Below are 24,543 nucleotides of genomic sequence, written 5' to 3'. Positions count from 1 at the left end.
TGTTCCCTCTTCACTCATGGTTACAGACACTGTCACAACAAAAACAGTCCTAATTTCATAACTCTGCCCCACGGCACTGACTGGTGGTCTGTGCTCCATGGCACAGGGTCTTATACTTGTTGACTTTTACAGAGGGCCCAATGTTAAGTATATTAATAAGTGACATTTTTGACTGGACTATCATGCTGTTTGGGCCAGTTTTAAAAATGTAAAAAGTTGTAATTATTTATTTTTGACGCAAACAGTCCACATCACGTAGAGCATAGACAGCTGATCAGTGCCACAAGGAGCACAGACAGCTGGACAATGCTGTGATGCACAGACAGACAGTCCGTGTCATGTGAGGCACAGAGAACCTGTGCCATTGCTGCATATCTAGAGGTACAGCAGGGTCTCATATCAACTGTGTCCCCTCCTCACTCACGGTTACAAAACGCAGGTACAGAAACTAATGGTTTTAAGTTGTGCTTACTTAAACAGTAACAAAAAATAAATCTACTCAGAAATCATCATTTTAACCACTGAAAACTCAGAAACTTGAGTAAAATGAACTTAATAACAAATTTTAAGTTTTCATCGCTTAATCCAATAGAGTAATTTAAACTTTGAGGTTTACGGTGTAGGTGAAGCAGTCATTTATTCTACAGTGGTTCAAATATGTCATGCAAAAGTCACAAGTTCAACTTTTAAAGGTCAAAAAGTTGCTCTTGTCTCAATAGTAGTGATTCTGAGACTTTTAGTTGCATGACCTTTGAACTTTTAATGCTTTGAACTTTTAAAACACCAACAACAAGCAAATGATTCTCCCCTTTTCATGACACAAGTCCACTGCTGCTGTGTTTTCCACATTATTTTCCACTTGGTCAGTAACTATAAAAGTTCCCTTTCACATCTGTCAAGACACCTCATATTACAAATTATAGTGTTGTGGAAATATTGTCTTTAAGCGGTTGAATGTTATTAATTTTTGATTGTGATTTAAAGAGGCATAAAATATCTTGCATGTGTTTCTGTGTAAGACTTTTGGAAACCGCTTAAAACTGTCTTAGATCTATAGGATATGAATGACGTGTGGTCATATAAAATGACTGTGCCGTCATTTTGAGTTCAGATGCGTATTTTTGCCTTTTTTTTTTCCTTTTGGTCCAATTTCATGGAACTTTGGATCGATTGAAATCATCGCAAGTGAAGAAAAGATATAATACCATAGCGGCCAGAGATGAGTCACCACTAATTTCACGTTCCCTTTCAAACCCTCTGTTCAATTGTACCGTTCAAGCGCTGCGGGATTACGGGGACCAGCCAATGAGAGGGCTCGCTCATGAAATCATAGTCGTGCAGTGAAGCAGAAGAAGAATCCAGAAACAACATCAGAATCACTCCAGCAGAGGTTAAACTCTTGTTTCACTATTAAACCAGCAGTCATCAGTGGAGTCGGTCTGATGTCGGCGCTCAGCCACGGGTACTGCTTACAGAGCAGGAACACAGTGACACTCAACGGTTACTTTAGGATAAGGAAACCATGAAATAATCACAGGCCTGCAGAGTGCCATTACTGTACATCCATCATCAGTCCTTCATCAGCATGCTTGTGCTCTGAGGTTTACAGGGAGCACAGCCAAAGTGGCTGCTTGGCTTATCCTCTGTATATGAAGAAAATGACGGAATGTCCTTCTGAATAAAAACTGAAGACTATGGGGAACTCTGCACAGGAACTATGGATCTGGGCTTTGGTGCCAGAAACTTTCGAGAGACAGCTGATTAATCTCCTCTTTTCCAAATACATTAGCAAAATGGCCAGCTGATGAAAGCCTCGGCATGCAGGGTTCCTATTTGTCCAGCTGGCTGTGACCCAACAGCACACCCAGACAGCTCCTCTGTTGCCAATTGCTCTACAACATTAGCTCCTTCATGCTAACTTGTATGTGGTTAAAGTTATCACAGCATGTATCAGAAATGCAGCTCCTCTCTGAATTCTGCAGAAATTTATCGTCATGCTCATCTTGAGTTTGGGCTGATTATGCAGCCAGTCACATGTTTATGGAGCAGCTGCAGGAGAGGGACAGCTGTGACTTCCTGAATCACAACTACTGGAATCACTGCCAAGCCAGACTAATCACAGCTGGAACAACCTCATTTAAATATGATGTGGTGCTGTTTACATTCATGTCTTGAAAAACCCAGACACATTTTATGACCTGGAAAATTATTAAAAAGCTGAGTACTTAAGTTGGCCAGTAGCATCTTTACAGGCTCTGCAGGATTCAGAGCACCTGTATAGTAGCAAACCAGTTCTGCTGAGGTTTTTTTTCTTGCTTACTTCTTATAACTCAGTATTTTAAAAAATGATTAACGCTTGAGCAAGAGTGTGAAATCTATCCACTTTTTTTGAATCATGAAGCTAATCCTCTAAGACGGACACACAGCAGATACTTGCACACTTGACCAATTAAATTACATCATAAGGTGTTTGAGAAAGGATCAAATGATAGATAATGAGCGAATCTCAAGTGTCAGTCAGTTTCAAAGTAACCTGCCTCACACCGCATAAAACCTGTTCATCCTCCCTCTGTGTACGTTTCGTTTTTTTTTTTTCACTTTTCTACTCCTTCCTTTCATCCTCTGCCAGACGTTTTTGGACATGTAAGATGTTAAAAAAATGCAGGAAGGAGGAGAAGAAAGAAAGGACAGTTCTAAAGGAATATGGCTCGTATTAATCTGGAAATATTGCTTCACCTCATCTGAACTAAATTACTGGTCTGAACTCGCTGTCCTCTGAGAGCAGGCAGAGCGCCACCGGCAGCCCAGATGGGCAAGGAGTGGTCCGCAGATCTGTCACCGTGACCACGGCGAGCACATGAACCCCTGGTCTGTTCAAGCTCTGGAGCTGCCCTTTTTAATGCAGCAGATCAAAAGTGTTTCTTTGTTATTTTTGGGCTCGGGTTTAATACTCAGGGGCAGCATCTGTGGAGGAGAATCCAGGAGTGTTGAGACCCCTTTTCTTTTTCTGTCTTTGCTGTTTCCTGCTGGATTTGTGGCTCTGTGTGTGTTGTTGGGGGAGCAGAAGATTGTCTAAACAGAGATGTGAGGATAATAAGAGCTGATCTGTTATTGTAAAAATATTACGGATATCCTTCCCGTTTATGACAGAGTTTGAACAATGCTATGGATGATTTAAGGACACTGTCATACTCGTGCGTGGTTGTTATGCGAGATCCGAGCGTTCGTTGCTGGAGGCCATGAAATCTAAAGTTAGATGAGTGGAGTTGGCTTATGGTGTGACTAAAGCTTGCCAAGGCTTGTGGTTTCTGCTGGTTAGGAGCAGAGACAGGCACAAGTGGCTGCAGCGTCTCTCTCTGTTACTCCTAGGAATTTAAAGGTGTGATTGCACACACCACGGATAAACACAGGCCCATCTGCTCTCTTTCTCTCACCCCTGACTAAACACAGCTGACACACAAAAATGTCACTGCGTCGTATAGTAAGATAGATCGGAAACTCATGCAGAAAGCTTTATTTGGTGACGCATCAATGGCCAATGGCTTTGCGTCTGGCAGAGTTTATGTTAAATGTTCACACATCCACCTGTGAAATTTTTGCTGGAGCAGTGTGAAACCATGTGCTTGCATCACTTGAAAGTGCTGATTGCATCACATTACTGACCTCAGATACACGAGAGCACTTGGCCGCAATGCAGAGAGACTTTGATTGGTCACAAGAAAATAGACAGAAGAAGGAGGGGAAGGTGAGGATGTTTTGGTTCCTCCATCAACTTGTGCTGGCCTGTAAAACTTCACAAGAGCGAAAAAGAACTGTGATTTATGTCCGACAATGATCTGTCTCAAGACAAATCATAAATTAGCCCACAAGTGCCCCTGACAAGGTTTCCTAACAGAAAGCAGCAGGAATGTTATGGTCTGTTTGAATGACAACAAGTGGACAGGCTCAAGCACCCGTCACAACACAGACAACCTGACACAAACGGTATAAACCACACTGTACACCTGCAGCTCTAAGTTACTGTTTCCGATAACTAGACCTTTAAGATATAAGTATAATGTGGCACTATGAAGCTTCTACCTCAGGTAATAGGGCCTGTTTTAACAAAGAATGAAAAGGTCACAAGAGCAAATCCAAGCCTAAGTTTCCTTTATAAGCATGTAAACCAATCATTATGTTTCACAAGCATTTGTTCCTTTTTAAAACCAAGTTAATCTTCATTTAAGGGATAGGCAATAATTTTTGAATATTCCTAAAGTTGTCAATATCGAAAAATTTTAATAGTTCATGTGCAGACTGCTTTATCCTGTCTGCGGCAGATTGCAATTTTGTGCAGGATGCCGGAGCTGCTAAGTGTCAATTTCACTAAAAGCAGGTCGAGTGGGACAGGAAATTGTGCACAGAAACCATCTAAAATGCCCAATGACTTTCAAAATAAAACAAAAACTGTGTCCATACTAGATCATATTTAACTTGACCACGTCAACAAACTGACATAATGAATGAAGCTAGACCAGAAGTGAACAGGCTGGAGGATTTACAGCCCAAACAAGAACAAGGAGTCGTTCCAATATGGTTTGGGAAGTACAGGAACTCCCTCAAAAAAATGGACAATAATGAGGTACAGTGTAAACTCTGCAAGGTTAGTCTAGCATATCACAAGTCAACAACTGTGCACAGCCATGTGAAAGCGAGACATGCAGCAGAAAGTGCGGCGCTGTGCGCAGATCAACAGTCAGTGGTTGGCTGCGTCACCCAAGAAGTAAGTTTGATGATAGATGTGCAGAACATAACAGCCCTTTCCCTCTATGCCAAAGTGTAATGTTGGGGCAGGTGTGTGTGTGGGCGGCGGCTTGTGGGGTTGTAGAGGCGGTCTCCGAATAATCTTTGAAATAGTTATGAGTGAATCAAGTGGGTCTTTTGATTGAAATGCCCATCCCTACTGCATTTCAGCTTTCTTCAAAAGTCTCCCATGCCTTTAGTCTTTAGAATAATCTTCATATGTTTTGTATAACATTTACAGCGATTGTCGGTGTTGATCTGTCTGCGCTGAAAGCTTTGGATAAGATTTAGACAGACTGATCAAAATATTGCGGTTCAAATGTAGTGTTTGCCAACAGCAGAACTTATGAGGCATGACACTCTTGACAAATATCCCTCAGATGAAGATCAACCTTTTTTATTTACCCAAGCATGTCAGGTGTGTGGTGAAACACGAGTTGGGTTGTTTTTTTTTCATCCTCAGTTTGATTGGAGGGTGAAATAGAAACATTTTTGCACTGTTATGTAGTTTGGTTCACTTTTATACCAAACCAAAAGTCCATCTTATTTTCTAGCGTATTCAGAACATAAAGTGGAGCTACACCACATGAATACTGTTTTTGTGAGTTTAAGCTTTTGCAGAAAAGTCTCTGTTCTTTTTGGGATGAATTATTCCGTATCAAAGAGGAGGGTGAGCCCTGACAAGAGCAAGGGAGTAAGACATGTTGCCATGATATTCTGTTGCCATGAAAGTATAAAATCACATAAATGTCTAAAATCACACGTAACATCCATTCAATCACATTTGACATTGGTGTTTTTGCAGTTTTGTTTCCCTTATACAGCCAGTGATGCACTGTGCTGTACACCACTTCCTGTTGATCATGAACAAACTAGTTAGCTTTGCTTTCACACTTAACACACTTTGCCTGAAAGCAAGCCAGGGCCCCAATTTTAAAGCCAATTGGCGTTTGACTTGTTTGGTCTGCTCCAGAGTTTGAATAAGCCTTTACAACACAAACAGATAAGGTTCTGTTTGAAGTGGATCACACAGCTTTTGTGTGATGATGTCCATACACTAACAAAGAGATCATACATGGGTTATGCATAGCCTTGATTGGCTCAGCTGCTGAGTCCACAGAACAAAATTGATCAGAGCTTTTCTTCCCTAGTATGTCTCCCCAAAGACACATACTGCTAATTCACACAGTTAAGTCTCAGTAAAGAGAGAACCATTCCTCAAGGATTAAAATCTGCGTTTTGATACTTGACAACCCAGGATGAAGCTTGTGTCCATGTTGTTTTATTTTTGAAGTTAACTAGTGTTTGTGCTGGAAAGAAGATATTCTGTGTACCCAAGCAAGTTTTTATCATCCAGTTTGGCTGAACAAGATGCAACCATTGGTTCAAGCTGCAAATCAGCATTCCAGCTTCTTTTTACTCTGTTTTTCCTCCAAGTCTTTTTCAGATTCACAAGTTTAATTAATAACATCAACTTGCACAGGCTCAACCGTGACTTCAGTCAAAGTCTGCAAAACCTGGTATGAATGCATTTAATGCATTTTACAGTCTCATCATCTGTATTCAACAATGATCCTTATATTATAACACATCAGCATATCTCTCCTTCACAGGAGGGCTGGGTTCTGGTCAGTGTCTCCCGTGTTGGTCTCTCACCTGGCTTGAATAAAGCCAACCTTTGACCTCAGGTTACACATCCCCGTGGGAGAAGGAAATGCGCCTGTGAGAGGCCCACTTGTGGGCGGTGGAGTGGTTTTATACACAGACTGGCATTATCTGCATCTCCTGCTCCACTCGAAAGGGACAGGGCCACTAAATATACCCTGTAAGGCCTTCCCAGGCTCCTCTGGGCTGAGGAGATGCAGCCGCTACTTGGGCCATAGGCCAATGACATGGCTGCCGACCTCCACGGAAAGTATTTTTAAGGTCAATTACAGGGTACATTGCCTTTAGATGGCCGACTGGTGCTGAGGAGGCCTCATATTAAAGGTTTATGTGGAGAAGAACCAGAGAGGTCTGCCTTAGCTCACCCCGGCTCCCATTGTTACCACACAGCCACAGAGACAGTGCACTCTGACCGATTCGTGGGGTGATGCGTGCAGTGTGCCGGTGTGTGGGTGTCTTGAGACAGAGACTGACATGAAGAGTTTAAAAACCAGTCAGAGGTCTTTAAAACTGTATGTATGTTGATATATCATCAACCCATGAGTGAACTATTGCACCTTTCCTCTAAAACATGCTTTCACTGAATCTGTACTTCTTCATGAAGGGGATTATTTACTGTGTTTACTGAATGCTAAAGTCAGTGTATGACATTTATGGGGAAAATGTTGTGAATTCCGCTCTTATTTAAGGATACGTTGGGGAAAACCACCCTCTGACACATATGGGGATGGAAGCAAAGTCATGGCAACTATTTATAAATGAAGTTCTACTTAAACACATTTCACTCTGCTCTCAAATTAGATGAGTCACGAGGATTTACTTCGAGTCTGTGACCCTTTTGAGTTTTGCTTTGAAAGCCTGACATGGTTTCCCGCTAGCTAAGCATTGCATCAAGCTCATACAGTGCTTGTAATTAAAGGAGAGGTTCACATTTTTTAAGGTTTGTCTCAGAGAAACTTTTAAAAGTTGATAGTAATTAAAAAGCATATTTGAAATAGTTATTAGTCTGTAATGATCCATCCTGTCCCTACTGACCATGACCACGCATCAAATGAAAGAGGTTGAGTCATCTGTTCATTTGAACTCAGTCACTTCAGCTGTGGGTTATGAAAGTTTTAGTTATACATTCTTTATTCTGTATTTGGATCTCCAGTTGTCTCTTATAGAAAATGGTTGCTAGTCCTCCTGGGGTCCATACAAAAAGTTGAATAATAAGACAATCATTTATGTCGGTACGGTTTAACTCAAGCATAAAACGTGCTTCTTTCCTCTTGAACAGCTCTGTGCAAAGACAGAATTTTTTTAGAATCTTCTTTTGCATGGGTTAAATCTTGTAGTTCATTTTTGTTGACAAATGAAACTTCAGGACATTTGTGTGTGCAATATTTAAGCTAGAATGATTTAGTAAATGATTGTTAAAACACAAATGCAGTAAGAATGAGTGGTTCTTTGATATTTTTACGATTTTTGCGATGTTTGCTTTTTTTTAACACCAGACCATGTGAAAAAGTTAAATAATGATGATAGTATCTACAAACTATATCAGGAGCCATATTTTCGCAAAAGATGCACATCAAGTAAGGCAGAGAGAAACATTTCACCCTCTACTGAAGAAAAGTGCTATTTTTTTCCAAACCAGTTTAAAAACAAAAACTAAGAATTTGAATTTGGAAGAAAAAAGATTTTTTGACAAAGAATCCCTGATTTTGATATTGTAAAACAAAAAATCCTGATACATCGATTTTCAATTTTTTTCTCCCACCCCTAGCTTCCACTCACCACCACCCAGTGCTTCACCTCAGTTGATGGCATGTACAGTATTACTCTGCTGTTCACACTTAAGTAGACATGATAGATACCATCTTGCAGTGTGGTTTCTGAAAGTATTTTGATTTCAAAATGCAAATTAAGTTGACCAGAAAAGTTGACTATAACTGTCTAGCATAGGCATGTGGCACATTAACCTGCAAAAATGACTGCGAACATTCACTACACTCACCAAACAGTTTGGCACCTGCTGACCCTTTATTCTGGGAGCAGCCATGTTAAATGAACAACATTCATATGTGACTGTTTTGTGCCTTTTCCAACCCTAAAGGGGAACATTAGGGCCTTTGTGAAATGAATGAAGTTTTTTACCACATTAGCATTTCTCAAGATGGACACAAAACAAACGTCAAGCCATAGATTTTAAAACCTTAGCATTAATTACAGTAGTTTACATCATGGAAGTTATCTAATCCACTTTCCAGCGAACAGGCGGGCTTTATAAAGAACATAATCTCAGTTTGAGGGCACAGACACAGACGGATAATAAACACAGAGTTACAAACACACTTTGTTGCTCATTAGAGGGCTTATCTTAATCCTTCACTCCCACACACTCACTCACACTCTCACATAAGCCCCATTCTCTCCACATAGGCCACACACACAGACCAACACAGCTGACCAACTCTCAATATAAATGAACATCCAGCAAGATGATTTTGGTCCTTTTCATGATTCATTCCAGCACGTCTCAGGCCAGCCATAAATACAGGCCTGTCAAACTGTGTGCTACCCCACAGGGAGGGGAGAGGCGGACGGTACAGTAGACACCATTCACCTCTCTGTGTGTTTGGACGGGGGCAGAGGGAAGGTTGGAGTTGGTGGCTTTGGTCTCCGTGAAGAGTGAAGTATTGATGGGACAAAAGTGTGGCAAGGGATTGAAAGGCCTGTTTGTGCAGATGAGGACTCTGTGTTTGGTTTGCTGTGGCTCGGCTACAGTTCAATGGCAGCTCTATATCCAGCCTGCTCTATTTCAACCCAGACGCTTTAATCAGACAAAATAAAGGTACCGGAAGATGGGACCCAAAGAGGAAACATCGATATGTGTTTTAGCATTTAACTTTATCACTTTATCACAGTGATCCACACATAAATGACATTTTGAGTTGGTAACCCTTCAATTAGCTTCAGTTCAGCCTGACACACCAGTCTAGAGAGGCAAAGCATAGTGATTATATTGTTTTCTCTGTGTGAACATGATTAGCAAAAAGGTGGCTTTTAAAGTGTCCTGAGAGCAGACTCCCTGTCCTTTCTTGTACTGAGTTAGTGTGGAAACGTCTGATGAATAGGGTTTGTAATGAATAAAGCATAGCCAGATTTGACAGGTTTTCTTCAAAGGTTCGTGTTGAAACTTAAAGGCATTCTTCAGGTAAAGGTGTTGTGCTTTTATACCAAGACTCTTCAAAGGAAAATCTAATAGTTCAGTTTTTACAACCCATCGCCAAAATAGTGGGGTTATTGTTGTTTTATAAAATGTCAAAGTAATTGGCATTTGATTATTTTCAAATCACTCAAACAAGTAGTAAAACTTGCCACACTGTTCTAATAAATTCTGTGTGTTTTGGTATCGTTTTGCTTGGATACACAAAGTCTTGTCAGAAAGGCAGCATAAGATGCTCCAGGACTTTTATACCTTGTTCAAAGTTAATGGTGCCTTCCCAGATGTGTAAGCTCCCCTGGGAACATATATACATTACTTTACCAAAGTAGAAGCTAATTTATGAGGAGTTTACTGGTGGGGGACCCTTTGCTTTCAGAGTGGACGTAGCATCCATAGTTTAAAAAAAAATGTCAGATTGTGATTTGTCAGACCTGAGGACAGTTTTCAATTTTGCTTCTGACCAATTTTTAAATGGGTTGGTGTTTAGAGAAGTTGCCAAATACCCTGAATCTTTTGAAGTTATTATCTACTTTTGGTGTCAAACCCTCAATTTTTCTGCAGCTTACACTGTAGACCATTATTCTGAGATTGTTCAACCATTTGGTTACACAGTCTCACATAGTGGTGAATGTTTCTCCATCTGTACCTCTCTGAAGTGCCTTTTTGTACCAAATCAAACAATGTGAAAGCTGGTGCTCAAAGTATTTTGTTTTGCTTTCAACAGTACACAGCTTTTTCAGTGCTTGGTTATCCAAACAATCACATTTTTCGCTTTCAACATCTGATTTATCTTTGCTCTGTTTCCTATTATAAATGGGGTTTAACTTTTTATGACCTACCATACCAAGAATGCCTAGAGCATATTTTGCATGTTCTAGTGTCATTTTTTGCACAAAGTCATTGCTACACATCAATAAAACACTCATATCTGTCTAGACTAACGCCATTAATTTTTATTATAAAGCGCAATAAATAAATCAGTAAATATTTTTAACATATTTTTCCAAAATACAGAAATGCATTTGGAAAAAAGTAAAAATATAATTGTTAAAAGTGTGATGACAAATATTCAACGTGGGAAGTGATGTGACTGACCGTAGTCTGGATTATAATGCTTTTGTTGTTGACACTTGAATTACATCAGTGGAAGGAAACAGCGCTCTGGGACATGTTGAAGGGCAATATGAAAGCTTAACTCACTACATTCTATAAACATGTTTTTTTCTAGATGTGTCTTATCTGGTTTCAAATATACCGCCAATCCAAACTTATGCTTATAGTACCAATGCTGTGCTGGGCTCTATAGGGTTAAATAATTTGCAAACCATCAAATTCTGTTTTTTTTGTTCTAATATTTTACACAGCACCCACTGTTTGGAAAAAGGATTGTATTATTTTGTAATATGAGTTAAGAAACAGAGTTCAGCTTTAATCACAGATTTGCTGTCTGTGTTTGCAGTTATTTTGATCACATTATCTTGAACATGCCCAGAGATGCACTAATCTGAGTTTGTACTTAAGTTGAGACATGACAGATCCACATCGAAGACAAAATGTAATAACAGTCAATGCTGTCAGTATGAAATTCAGAGTCTGTCAGATGTACGGTAATTTAGTCACAGTCTGCTGCCAAATCAAACAGTATAACACAAACAGATCTTTGTCATGGAGCTTCATGTTACGTTAGCATATACCCAAAGCTCAGATATAGGGCCTCAGATATTAGGCATCGGTCTATAGAGAGAAGGTTAAGTTAATGATTCCCTTGAAATTTGAAGTAAGCTCAACAAGTCTGAATAAGCTTTTATTTATTTTTAAATACACAGGTTCCTCATCCTTCACCATTTCTCAGTTATTGCAGATATTTTAAAGATTTTTTTCAAATACATTCTCACAGAAGATGATTTTGAAGTACAAGAAAAACGTTTCCTTACCAACGTCCAACTCTGTCAATTCTTCTCCAAGAACTGTACACACTTGAGTTGAGCCCTGGCTTAAACTCTTCCTCTTTCACCTCTAACCTCCAGGGTCCAACCTCACCCCTTCCCCACCCAAACCCCCACACCCTGTTTCCCTGGGAACATCATCACTCCGAGTCCACATGGCGGGGCGAGTACACATCGCCAAGCTGCTAAGTCTACACTGGCTGGGGTGCCCCCTGTTTGCCCTGGGGGAGAGCATGTGTTGGTGGCTGCTGGGCTCTCTGGGTCAGAAATGGCACACCAGGGTGTGATGGGCTGTGCTCTACTGGTCATGGCCATTGTAGGTGTGAAATTCCCAGTGCTCAGACTGGACACTCAGCCTGGCAGCACCAGAGACCAGAGGCTACACAGACAGCGGGAGGGGATGGATGTGTTAGACCTTTTGGTTAGCCCCCATCACCGGTGTCTGAGGTGAAACCCACTGTCTTATTTTTCTGAGGCCCTTTGTCTGAGTGCAGAGACACACAGTCCATTCAGTGACTCGGCTCTTGTATAATCCTGCTGTAGGGAATCTTCTGAACAGTTAATAATGGACATTTTAAGTGTCTGGTAGTCAACACAGTCAAACCCAGTTGTCTTGTTATTAGAAGACACAGAGTCATGTGGGGCATCAAGACAGCCTAGAATGACCCCTTTACATTCTCCCTCAACCTCTGCATGTTTACATCAACAATGTGCTTGAACAGTTTTTCAAAGGCTTTAAATCCATCAACTAAGTGTCAAGTTGTAGCAATTATTGCATCAAATCCAGACCTGAGCCTTTACGTGCTCTTTAAGCAGCTTCATGCACTTTCATCAAATCTTGTAAAAGTGAATTGGTACCTTGAAACTATGACTCCATGTGTGCTTCAAGGAACATAACGTGGCACACGGCCAGGCTGTAATATCTGACTCCACTGTCCTCCTGACATGACCGCATGAATATATCATTCTGTAAGCCCAGAATTAGATCTTTAATATTTTCAAGTTTTATTGGTGGCCAAGCTTCAGCAAAGATTTCAGGAAGATGACTATCAGAATATCTCCCCACATTTCTATATTTATCTTTATGGGATTATATTTAGTCATAAATGTACAGTGGCACATTGAATGCTTTCCTTCTTGTTGCCTTCAATAATTCTTCATTTAATTAGTTTTTGGCCCAGGTGTGACTCCCTGTGGGGAGGTTAGAGTGCCCTAATGTCATTAAAACACTTTATATGTTTAGAATCAGTGTTTTATGTGACTTTTCTTCCAGAGAGTGAGAGAGAGTTTTCAGACTCCTCAGACAGTTGGCAGAGTGAGTGTTTTGAGTTTAGAGGTACAGTATAAAACTGGTTTTTATCCCTGGTTTGAACTGAAAATACTTGTTTAGACTAGTATAATACAAGCCACTAGTGTCCTGATATGCACGGGCCCCTTGGCTGCCTTCAAACAATGCCCATATTCATTTTGGATATATTGAGGGGTTGATCTTGGATTTATTCACTTTGATAGATCTCACAGGTTTTCTATATTAAATATACAGAAAGCAACAACTTTTTCCATTTACTTCAACTCTGTTTTCAATTCCACTAGTTAAGAGTGAAATTTTGATTTCACAACAGCCTTTGATTTAATCCTGGAGTCATGTATGTACCGCATAAACCTTGAATCTCATTGAATGTTATTGTTTCTCTTATGCCTTTAATGCAGAACTCGCCTTTGGCTTGTTCTGCATTGTTGGTTTTGCCAAACGTGCGGTATGCCTGACTGTCAGACTTTTTCCTGTGGCTTTTGAAATTCAACTACAGACACAGCCAGGTTTAGATTTTCTCAAACTTGAAGTTCCTGTGGATGATGAGACAGGTATTCAGCTTCTCTGTATTGAAACAGCTCCCTTTTTCAAACCCCAAAACTCTCACTGAAAACTCATTTGTTGGAAAGAAAGCAAGGACATTCACCCCAGCATCTTGTCTCAAAACAGGAGCAGAGAGACAAGTGTGAGAGATGTGGAGTTGAAAGTCTCATAGCATTGCCTCATCCCTATCTGTTAATGGACTGTTTAGTATATCACAGCTCAACTCCACCCCTAGTGGCTGGATGGAGTATTGAATCCTGCCAGTCACTTCAAAAGCAGTCCTAAATCTCAGTTTAAGTCCCTGGAGCTCTCTCACATCTTTTTAGCTGCAGAGTGTGACTCGGGGCCTGTCATTACTCTTTTAATTTTCTGCATTTTACGGCCACTTTGAGTCATTTGATCTGCTTACTATGGTTAAGATAATGACAATACTTGATGACATAGTCGACAGTAAACAAACAACAGCTTCAGATGTTGGATTAGTCCTTTCTTTGTCTGTAAAGCCCTGGATTAGACACATGAAACAGCAGAGAGGAGCTGTCCGTGTCTCTGCTTTTGGAGGATTACTGTTTCTTTACCATAAAGTGCACTGAAATGAGTCTGTCTCCCCCCTTTTTTTGCTGTCAAACCCACTCCAGCAGTCTCACAGCCAACCCCAGGCCTGAGCTTTCACAACCTGCAATGAAGACAGCCCATAACTTTAAGTAGTGTTTTGTGGACCTGTTTAAATTTGACACTATTTTGCCACAGAGAGGGTAGGTGTTAATGCTAGTGTGGGAGATTGCCAGAGATCACAATAATCTCTGCTTACCTCATCATGTGCTGACAAAATTCTTGCTTTCTTACACAGACTTTTAGCTTCTTTTGTCCCTTTATGTGATCTTTTAAATTCCTTGAAATCTACTGGTGCTTCTATACAACATTAAGGTTTTCTCTGATTTCCTCTTGACTTTTCTTTTTCAGAAACTAAAAAGGCAAAAGTAAACTCAACTCTTTGGGCTTGTTTTAAAGTTAGAGCTGTCTTTTGATTGAGTATCATAAGACCCTTAGTGACGTTTAACTCTAACTCCACGCGCAGCTGTAAGTGTTTTCTAAAATGGACCACTTTGTCTGCTTTTCTCAGGTCATCTGAATCACAAGTTGGTCCCAAGCTGAACTTTATTCACTCTTCTTTTGTGGTGCACTCCTCTGTCTGTGCCATGGCCTGGTTTAGTTTGGTTTGTGTATCTGTGGTGGCACTGGGGGCAGGGTGCAGAGTTTGCTTGCCTGGGTGCAGTGTACCCAGCCCCTCATAATTACAGACAGTAAACAGCTAGTGCTTTTAGGCCTATTTTCCCAGTCTAATGGGGGGGAAGAGAGTTCACGTTGGCAGAAGAAGAAAAAGAAGAAAAAGAAAAAGCAGAGAGGGTGACAGTCTGAGGATGGACGAAAACTGTCATCCTCGTTTTCTGTTACTGACATCTTGTTGAGACTTAGAGACAGGTTTATAGACACACAAACAGAGAGACAGACGTTATCCTCATTCCCCAGAGGCCGGCACATGCAGTCATACTCCTCTCCTCCAGCTTTTGATGTGATCTGTCTTACAGTAAGTCTTAATTGGAAGTTCCAAGAAGCCCTGGATATATATATATGTGTGTGTCTGTGTGTGTCTATTTTCTTTTTCTCTTTATACAACTGTCAAATTGATCGCCCGTCTTGCTCTGTCGGTCCAGGAGCGTGTCTCTGTTTTTATTTCCATCTGCCTGCCTGCCTTCATCCTTCCTCTGTCTCCCTTGCTGCCTCACACTCTTCTCTCAGTCCAGATTTAGTTCTCATGCTGCTGCTCCCCGTCTTTGTTTTACTTCATACTTATTTAACACCCACGCACGCACATGCGCTTTATTCTTCCTCTGTCCTTTTAAAAGTGATTCTTTGGCAAAACTTGTTGGACTGAAACAAATCCAAAGAAATATAGATCTTCAAAACAAACAAATACAAGTTAGTGAATACAGTCCATACACTCATATACCACCTTCATCTCTGTCTTTCTGGCTTTTTCTCTCTGTGCACTGAACACCCCTGGCAGGCTCTGGGATGGGAGGTTTTCTCTGGCAGTCTGCTCCCCCTCTCTTGGCTGGGACAGGCTCATGCTACTGGCTGGGAGAGTGTAAGTGAAGCAGGGAGGTAGTGAAGTCAAGGAAGGAGGGAGGAGGGAGGGAAGGAGGCTGGAGGGGTGGAGGCGTGGTCTACAGCTGGTAATGAAGTCTTCTCTTTTCATCCTCAGAAGGCAGAGTGTGAGCGGACGGGCCTGGGGTCTGCGAGGCTCTGCTGCTTTCTCTGCCTGTAAAGTTGTGCTGAGCTGAGCAGAGCTGAGCGCCGCTGTACTGAGCTGTGCTGCGCTGCCTGTGTGTGAGTCTCAGAGCCCGACCCACACAGCTGAGAGATACAAGGAGACTGACAGAGCGCTACAGTCATGAGGCTTTCCCTTCTCAAGGCTCCCCAGCTTTACTCCTGAGGTAAGACTTCACACTGTCTCACTCTCACTGCTCTCCTTTACTGTCTTTCTGTCTCTGTTGATTGTTGTGGTGGGGGAGGAGGGGAGGGGAGGGGAGGGGGAGGGAGGGTGACGGAGGGCTGTCTGCTTGAAGTACCTCCCACTTCACATGCATGCCCATAGAGCAGTGCTTGGTAGGTTTGGATTTGTGCATGTGTGACCATGCACTCATAAATATATATTTTGTATGTTTGTGTGAGTGTGTCTGCACACTTCCTGCACTGTTTACATGAGGACACAGACAGAGTCAGCATGCACTGAAAGGTTTATGTTAATGGTGACAAATGGCTCCTACTGGTCAGTCAAGGAAGAGGGTCAGGCTGGAGGAGGAGGATGGGACATCACTTAAGATAGAAACCTTAGAAAAAGTTTCCAGAAAGCAGTTTCCAAAAGTTGCTTTTGTTCTGTCAAACTACTAAAGCTTTATGACTTTTATTGTAGGTCTGGGGTTTACTATTGTGTTATACAGCCATAGAGTTTGACTTCAATGAGCTGTTTAATGCTGAACAGCCTCACAGCACCTGAGTGTGTGCGTGTGGCCACGTGGGGAGATGTTTATTTGCTCAGTTGATTGCTGTTTGAGGCAGATGGATGCAGCAGGCTATTGGGGCTCATCTCTGTAAATAAAAAAGAAACAGGAGGCAGTCTGTGCTCATCTGCAGCCCAGTGACACCAGGCTTTGAAGTGATTTCAGTGGATCTGTCCTCCTCCCCGCTGGGCAATTCAGATCCGGCCTGCGACTCACTCACTTTCATCCACATTCCCATGGAAATCCATCCATCTGTATTCCTTCACTCACCTCCTTCCTGCTCTCATTCACCCTATGAGTTCTTGCACCCTGGTACCCCTCGATGAGGCCTTCACCTCCCATCAACGCCTCCTGTATCCTCACAGTCAGTATAACTTTGCTGTTATTCTTCATCCACACTAGCAGGACTCGCTTCTTGAGAGCAGGTCTTTCCGATACCTCTCCCGGAAAAAAGCCTAAGCGACTTTCCATTAGTTTTTCTGCTGGGCCACGAGAATTATGGTTTCCCAAATGAATAGTGTACAGGAGCTGGGCTTAATTGAAAAAACACAAGCTATGGTCTGCCATGGAGGAGACGGTCCTTGTGTCACTGTTGAACTGTGCGAATGTACTTTCCAGAGCTGGCGAAGGGGAGAGGAGAGAGAGGGAGAGGAAAATACAGAAAAGAAGAATGAGATAGGGGAAAGACAGACTGCAGGAAGTAGAGTTATGAAATGAAAGTGTGGAAAATTAAACACAATGATTAAAAACACTGGACTGGTGAGTAATGAAGAGAAGAAAGAGGAAAACAGAGGTGCCATGTATGATATTCTGGTTTAACCTCATCTGGTCTGTCAGTCTGGTGAGTGTGTGTATCACAGGAGGACAGAAAGACAGAAGAGGCCATTAGGAACCTCAATTCAAACCTGTAGTCTGGCTAACAGCAGCAACTCTCCCATGAGTCCCCCAAAGGGGAGTCATCATAACATTTAACCCCACTGAAGCGATCTGCTCAGCTGTGAGTGTGTCTCTACTGTAAACAGACCACCAGTGAGACATCAGGGAAGTTTGTTCCCATAGAGACATGACGGGATGCGTCCTATCAATAACTGTCTCATTATCTTTAATTGTGTCTGCTGTCTGTGCCGTCTCCGTCTCTGTCTCTGTCTCCTCTGCCCTCTCTGCTGTGTTTATGTGACATGTTTGTGTGGCAACCCCATATGGTGATGATTGAGACCCTGTCATCGGTTCAGATGGCACATTTGTCACACACATGTTTGCCAGCCGCTGCTGTTGCTAGGGGCTCAGAAGGCCGCGGGGGGAGAGCATCTCTTGTTGACTTCCTCACTGGGTGGCTCATTTGTTTGTCGGAGCAGCGTGACCCCTGACCCCCGCCACCACCTCCTGCCTCTCACACCGCCCGTTACTTTAACTCTGGACTCCCTGACAGCCCCACACCCCCCTTCCCCCAACTTATCCTCCACCACGCTCATGCATGACAACTGAGGAGAGAAGTATGGAAAGATCAACACTCGAAACAGTAGGTCTCAGTTACAGGAAGTCTTCTAAGAGAAAATCCACAGGGATGCTTGGATGAAAAAGCAGGCAGGATGACTTCACTGTAACTGGAAAGTGTGCATAGAGATGCGTGTGGATAAGGAGATGACCTCGGGTAGTCTGATTCAACCCTCTGAGGACACAGAGACTTTTCTTCTTATGATTAATACACATTTGCATTTTCATCTTAACCCACTTAAGACTGTTAGTCATAACCCCCCAGCCAGTTGCCGTGACTGTAAGGCTCTGCATGCTAAATATGGAGCTTGGTTCAGAATCTAGAGGTCTCAATAACAGACATACTGTGGGCTGCTCTGCGGGTATAATGCAGACCAGCCTCTTACGTTACATAAGATCGAGGTGTTTTTTTCATCACGTAATTCCCATGCTGAGTGATAAGGTCATAACCTCTGACCCTGTGCTTCCCTCCTGACAGGCCTCAGTTGACTTTCATTAGACTTCAGTTGTGAAAGCTGAAACTGGGAGCACAGCCACAAAATGAACTGTCAGTGGTTTAATCTGCCCCTCATCACCTGTGCTATGGTGCTGAATGACTCGTTGAGATATACTTAGATGACTTAAACGATGAGTAAATATATTAGGGATGCACTGATATGAAAATTTCAGCCTATACCAATATCCAATATTAATATTGCTGTTATGGCCAATAACTGATATCAATATTGGTAAAATTAAAAAAGAAAAAAAAACAATCTGAGTTGATGTGTCGAGGTAGTTCAGAGAAAAAGAGCGGCGCGATTGTGACAAAAGACAACCATTGAGGGTCAAAGGATGGAGTGCCCGAGATGAATGCAATGAATCAAAAAAGTGTGTTTTGTCTGTTTTCTTGGATCAAAAACAGGAAGAGATATATAAAAGAAGGGGGTCTCCTCTTGGGTAGTTTTGGTGTTTAATATCATTGTTTATATTATTTGGGTCTTGAAAGATCGTTCAAGAACAAGGATCTCAAACTCGTGCCATGGAGGGCCAAGAGGCTGCAGGTTTTCTTTCCGACCAAAAACTCCACCAGCTGATTTCACTGATTAGTCCCTGCTCTCTGCTTGAAGGTGAGGTAATCAGTGAAATCAGCTGGTGGAGTTTTGGTTGGAAAGAAAACCTGCAGCCTCTTGGCCCTCCCTGGCATGAGTTTGAGACCCCTGTTCAAGATGCTCTGAAAATGGCCAGCAGCTAATGAGCAAATATCAGCCCACTTTTACACAAGTCGATATGTTAAAAACAATGATCAACATCAGCTGATACCGATACTGATACCAATATACTGTGCATCCCTAAAATATATCATAATTCAATGATCTGATGTTGCACAGTTCTCTCAGCTTGTCTTCATAGAGTGCAAAATATACAAGCAGTCACTAAACAAGGGTCTTAATGGTGCAGACACGTCAGAATAAAGTTATTACCCAACTTTCTTATTGATCATCAATCTGTGTGGAATACTTGATTCTAATTGGTCAATTCATTCTTTATAGCAAATAAAACGCCATGGACAACCAGATCATACACCTCATATCTTATCCACCCACAGACAGGAGTTCCTGAGCGTCTCTGTTAGCATGCTAATTATTATGCTAAGTAACATGGATATTTAAGCCCTACTTTTGGATCTTGTCCTGCAATCCAGGCATCAGCATCAAACTCCAGAACATTCCAAAGTAATTTAGCCCATAAGGGCAGGCAACAAAAGCAACAGAGTGAATAGCTGTCATGTTTACCTCATTTAACTTTGAAGGTGTGCAAAGCTCTAGAATTATAACCAATAACCATGTGGAAATTTGACTGGGAATTGAAGTCTTTAGTATAATTTTGATTCACCGCACAGTTAGCAAGTTGGTTCTGCTTACAATGTCCTGATTTTAGGTCACATGATAAGCTGCTCAATACACATGATCCCTAACTTATCAACCCCTTATTTAACTAATAGCCTGCATCTTTGGCCAACAGACAGACTGAAATGAGTTTGAACCAAAGAAAATGCTAAACCATGACAGAGTGAGTTGGTTTGAACTGCTTCATATTTTCTCTGGGTATAAACAAACACTTTTATCATTTCTTATTACAAAAAGGAATGTAAAGTATCCTCCTTGGACTGTTCCTTAACCTATAAATTCGACCAGGAACAGTTGGGAGATATATCTATTTGTATCAAAACAGCATCAGCAGAAGGAACATTGTCCTTACTTGGTCATAGCTGTCCTGATGGGATTAAATAAGATTTGAATATCAACTAACAGGCCTCCCAGATTTTCTTAGCCATAAAAACTTTGATTAAAAAAAAAAAAAAAAAAACTTTGATAAAATCAGGATTGGTTGTTAAACTTTTTACATAACTTTTGCTCTTGGTCGGGTCAGTTGTCACAAACTTTTTCTGGAGAGTTTGATGCAGATTTCTGTGACCCACACTGCCATGGTTTGGTGGATGTCTTTATGCTTTTTTTTGAATATGCAGATAACATAATTACTAATCCTAATGCCTGATGTATTGGTGATGTTTCCTTTTCTTAAATTTTCTACAATATGTTCTGTAGCGATGGTTTTGTGCAGCATCACAGGTTAAATTATTAGAGCTGCAGGCCTCTGTCTCCTTCAATCTTTTTACACTGCTCTTCTAATATAAGCCAGGAAACTTTCAGAGCACCTGCTTGCTTTCAGCTTGGATTATTTTACTTTTGAAGGCTTTTAAATAAGAAGCTGTATCAGGATGATTTATGACTAAGTCCTCTATCTCTCTTCAGTCATGCCTTCTTCAGCTGGTGGTGCTCTGCCGGACCATCCAGTTAGCCCACATCTGAAATCCAGCCAAAACTAGGGTTCAGGAGATCAGGCGACTTGAGCTAAGCAGACTCAGTGCAGTGGGGATGTAAAACACATAACATATGGGATAGGAGATTCCCTCTGGTTCCATAATTCTGCTCTTTCCCTGCCTCCTTCCTGTCTTCATATTCCTCCTTATCTGAATCCTCTTCTTCAAACAGGACGCATTCAGCATATTTTCCATCCTACTGTACGTCTCCATTTGTCAGGTCACACCTTAAACCTAAAGAGCTCCCTGAGCTCCCACACAAATCCACTCAGATTGATGTCTGTGTGTGTGTGTGTTATATGTGTATATCTACTTTATGTGTTTGTGTATTGTTGCATTCACGCTACACATTCTTGTCTATTAGTTCCAGTATTTCTGTCAAATTGTAGGCAGTTTACTACGTGTCCACTGACAAATAAGGGTTGGATCAGGCATCATGTGTTTATTAGACACTTTATCCAACAGGCAGAAAATTGGCCTGAATATTTGCCTGCTCGTCTGCTCCTTCTGCTGCCTGAACGCAGACCCAGCAGCTCTGATTGCTTCTGACAGTGACAACAAGAACAGGCTGCCCGAGAAGACTTTGTGAAGACCTCCTCCTGCATCTGCACAGACAAGTCAGAAGAATGAGCCAAATCAGGAAAGGAATGGATTTTCTCTGTGAACTTTTTCACCAACCTTTTGGAACTTTAAGGTTTTTCTGTTTAACCTTACACGTGTCTGTGTTGGCGGTTGTCTGCAGAAGTTTAATGTTGTAATACTCAGGTATTACACAAGGAAAGACAGAAGTGTTTCCCATTTTAATTTTATCTTCATTTTGTGCCTGTAGTTGTGACATCAGGTCTTTTTTGAGGGGGGAAGCGAGGGGAATCACCAATAAATTATAACTCAGGCACATCCCCAGACCTGTTGGCCAGGATCCTAGAGCTAAACAGCTTTAGGACTACTTTCCCTTTTCAATCCCTTTTCCGCTACATTCCTGCTCTTCCCCCTACTCACTCCTGCGTTTCGCTCCAGATGTGGCATTGTTTGGACACATTTGTTTTGGGCTGGGGCCGGTAGACCTGTGTGGAGTCTGATGTCATGCTCTATTTAAAGGGAAAGCCATGAGAACTGGGTGGAAAGGAGAGCGCTGTGGTCTCACATCAAAGCTGGTGTCTAGGACTACTGATGACTGTCAACCGTGGCACAGCAATCTGTGTCATGGACAGATGACCACATTCATTTCACGTGTTGACAGACATGTCATTTTGAAAAGGTTCAAAGAGAAGGCACCACATTTTACAAAAGCTAGAAAGTTGGAATTTATTTATGTGTTGATTTTATCTCACGTGGCCGGGCACTGCGGTTATCTCAGTTTCAGCGATAACTGAAAGAATCTGCCAATCACACGCAGAGATACTGCTGAGCTTTACGAGAAGCTTGCACTGAGGCTGCTCAATGTGAGCGATACAGTAAACCAAAGATGATGTCCTCAACTGAACCAACAAACATGTTGGGATTTTTATGGGTCAGAGGAGTCACATGCTGTGTAAACTTTCATGCCTCTCTAATGAGCTCTGTCAGTCAGTAAACCTGGCACCTCATGCCATTAAAGAATGGGATAATGAATCTGTCTTTTGATCCGTCTCTCACTCCGTATGGTGTGTGTAAATCTACGAGTAAAGTTGATGATGCATCACCTTTAGCACTAAAGAATCCATTGTTCCCCCGCTTCAGGAGAGTCAAGAATAGCACCTTTTCTTCACAAGGAGAGGCTGGGTGGATATTTTCCTCGATGACTGAGCTTATTGTGTCTTCTTATTTAAACTGTCAGCGCAGTGGAGAGTCAGCAGCTGACTATCAGGCTCTACTGCCAGATTCCCCATGGGAGCTCTGCCTTCAGCACTGTTTGGCCGTCAAACACACATTTATTTGCCAGGTCCTCTCTAGTGTCTCTGGTTCAAACAGCTCAAAGCTCGAACCCTGCTGAATATTTCCGGTTCAAACGGGCATGTTTGCTGTATCTCCGTCCCTTACTGTTCGCTCTCCTCGCTCCTTCCACAGTGTTTGCTCAGGGAGTTCACAGTGGCTTCTTGGCTCTTCAGGAGTTGAAAGCTGGAATGACATGAAGTGTTAGCAGACGATGGGCGTATTTCCATTCAGTTGTGTCCACACACACACACGAACACACATGTGCAGGCACAGAGAAAGGGAAAGCAGCGTTTGGACAATATAGACATCAGACAGTCTCTCTCCGTATAGAAGTCCTCCCAGTGACCTACATCACACTGTACAGAGCTACAGATCCAAACCCTGACAATGCTTTGCATTTCACAGTTGTTTTTAAAGCATTGTTGGTTTTAGCCACGAGTGTTAAGGGTGCAGATCCTCAAGGTTTAAAGTTGAGCCTGTCATCCTAAGAAAGCAGGCTTTCGAGTGTTTTTAAAAGAGTTGCTTGCCTCACCTGTGTGGAATGATGGCCTTTTTATCCAGGTGAGCTGCATTACTTCTCTCTGCCGTTTGGCCGAAGCTTTACCTGTTCTATTCATCTGTTTTGGGAAGACTTCTCTAAACAAGTTGGCATTGCCGTTTGAGTCGTCCTACTTTGGAGCACACATATAATTCTGTGGCTGTATTTCCAGAGTTGTTATTTATAAGAGCAGATGTTTGAGCACCAAAATGTCTCTCTTTCTCTCTCTGTTTCTCTTTCTCTCTGTCTGTCTCTCTTTCACTGCGTCTCTCTGTTTCTTAGTTTTAAGTTCACTGCACTGTAATGCCACTGTGGTCAGCTTCAAAGACTTGGACACAGACATGTTTACACTCTGCATGCATAGACATGCAAACAGACTTTTGGATAATTTATACCTGCTCTCATATGAGGACATAAACTAAAGATGAAATTCTCCAAAAGTGTGTCCTGTGTTGTAACAGACTCTCTCTGCCACACACACAGAGTTCAGAGTAGCACCCTGCGTTTCCCTACAGCCATACGGGTCGTTATCATGCACAGTGAAAGTACTACAGTTCAGCCATGGGGTCATAAGGTCAAGCACATTAAGGTGATCAGCGCTTCCGCTCCAGATTCTGTTTATGACTTTGTGTATACACACCATCAGACAATTGTATACACCCCACACCCAGCCTCAAGCTCACACAGCTGGCACAACCAAACATTCACTGTCTGTCACAGAGGAGGGGGAGGGTGTGTAGGAGTGTGTATGAGCTCCCTCAGCTTTTGAATCTTTAAACACTCGCATACTAACAATGATACACACACTTACAAACATATGTGAGATAAGACTGTGGGAAAGTTAGAGCAAATAATTAAGTTTTAGTAGCACATTTCACCAGGCTGGACTGCATTCATCCATTTTCGGCCAAATCCATGGTCTGATTGCCACATATTTTTCTTTTAGTGCCAGAAGCTCCGTGCCATTTCTCTTTCTCTCTATCTTGATCTACAGCAGCCCGAACCTCTTCAGAAAAGCTCTTAGCTGTCTGCATTTTCCTCTCATTCATTTCCCTTCACAAAATAGATCAACTTATCATTGTAAGAAACAGGGAAAGAGCCACAGCCTGAGTCACACGGTGAAGGAAGGATGCTTTGAGTTCACACAGGCTTTTTGGGTGCCAAACTCCTGGGTTTTTAAGGGTAATACACTAATGTTTTATAGGGCTAA

At 42.0% G+C, this 24,543-nt stretch overlaps 1 protein-coding gene across 1 annotated transcript in view; it reads left to right on the top strand.

Annotated features, from left to right (window-relative positions):
• Positions 1-24,543, top strand: part of znf469 (zinc finger protein 469) — a 214,936-nt gene that overhangs the window by 156,542 nt on the left and 33,851 nt on the right. Inside the window, exon 5 of the mRNA XM_074677297.1 lies at positions 15,726-15,957. The gene's annotated coding sequence lies outside the window, so the exon portion shown is untranslated. The remainder of the gene's footprint in view (positions 1-15,725; positions 15,958-24,543) is intronic.

Source organism: Halichoeres trimaculatus, unplaced genomic scaffold (genome assembly GCF_033239565.1).
Source record: "Halichoeres trimaculatus isolate MK-OKI-2021-1 unplaced genomic scaffold, fHalTri1.1 fHalTri1_scaffold_10, whole genome shotgun sequence".
Taxonomy (NCBI): domain Eukaryota; kingdom Metazoa; phylum Chordata; class Actinopteri; order Labriformes; family Labridae; genus Halichoeres; species Halichoeres trimaculatus.
The sequence above is the reverse complement of the archived record's forward strand: the minus strand, read 5'-3'. Positions and strand labels throughout refer to the sequence as shown.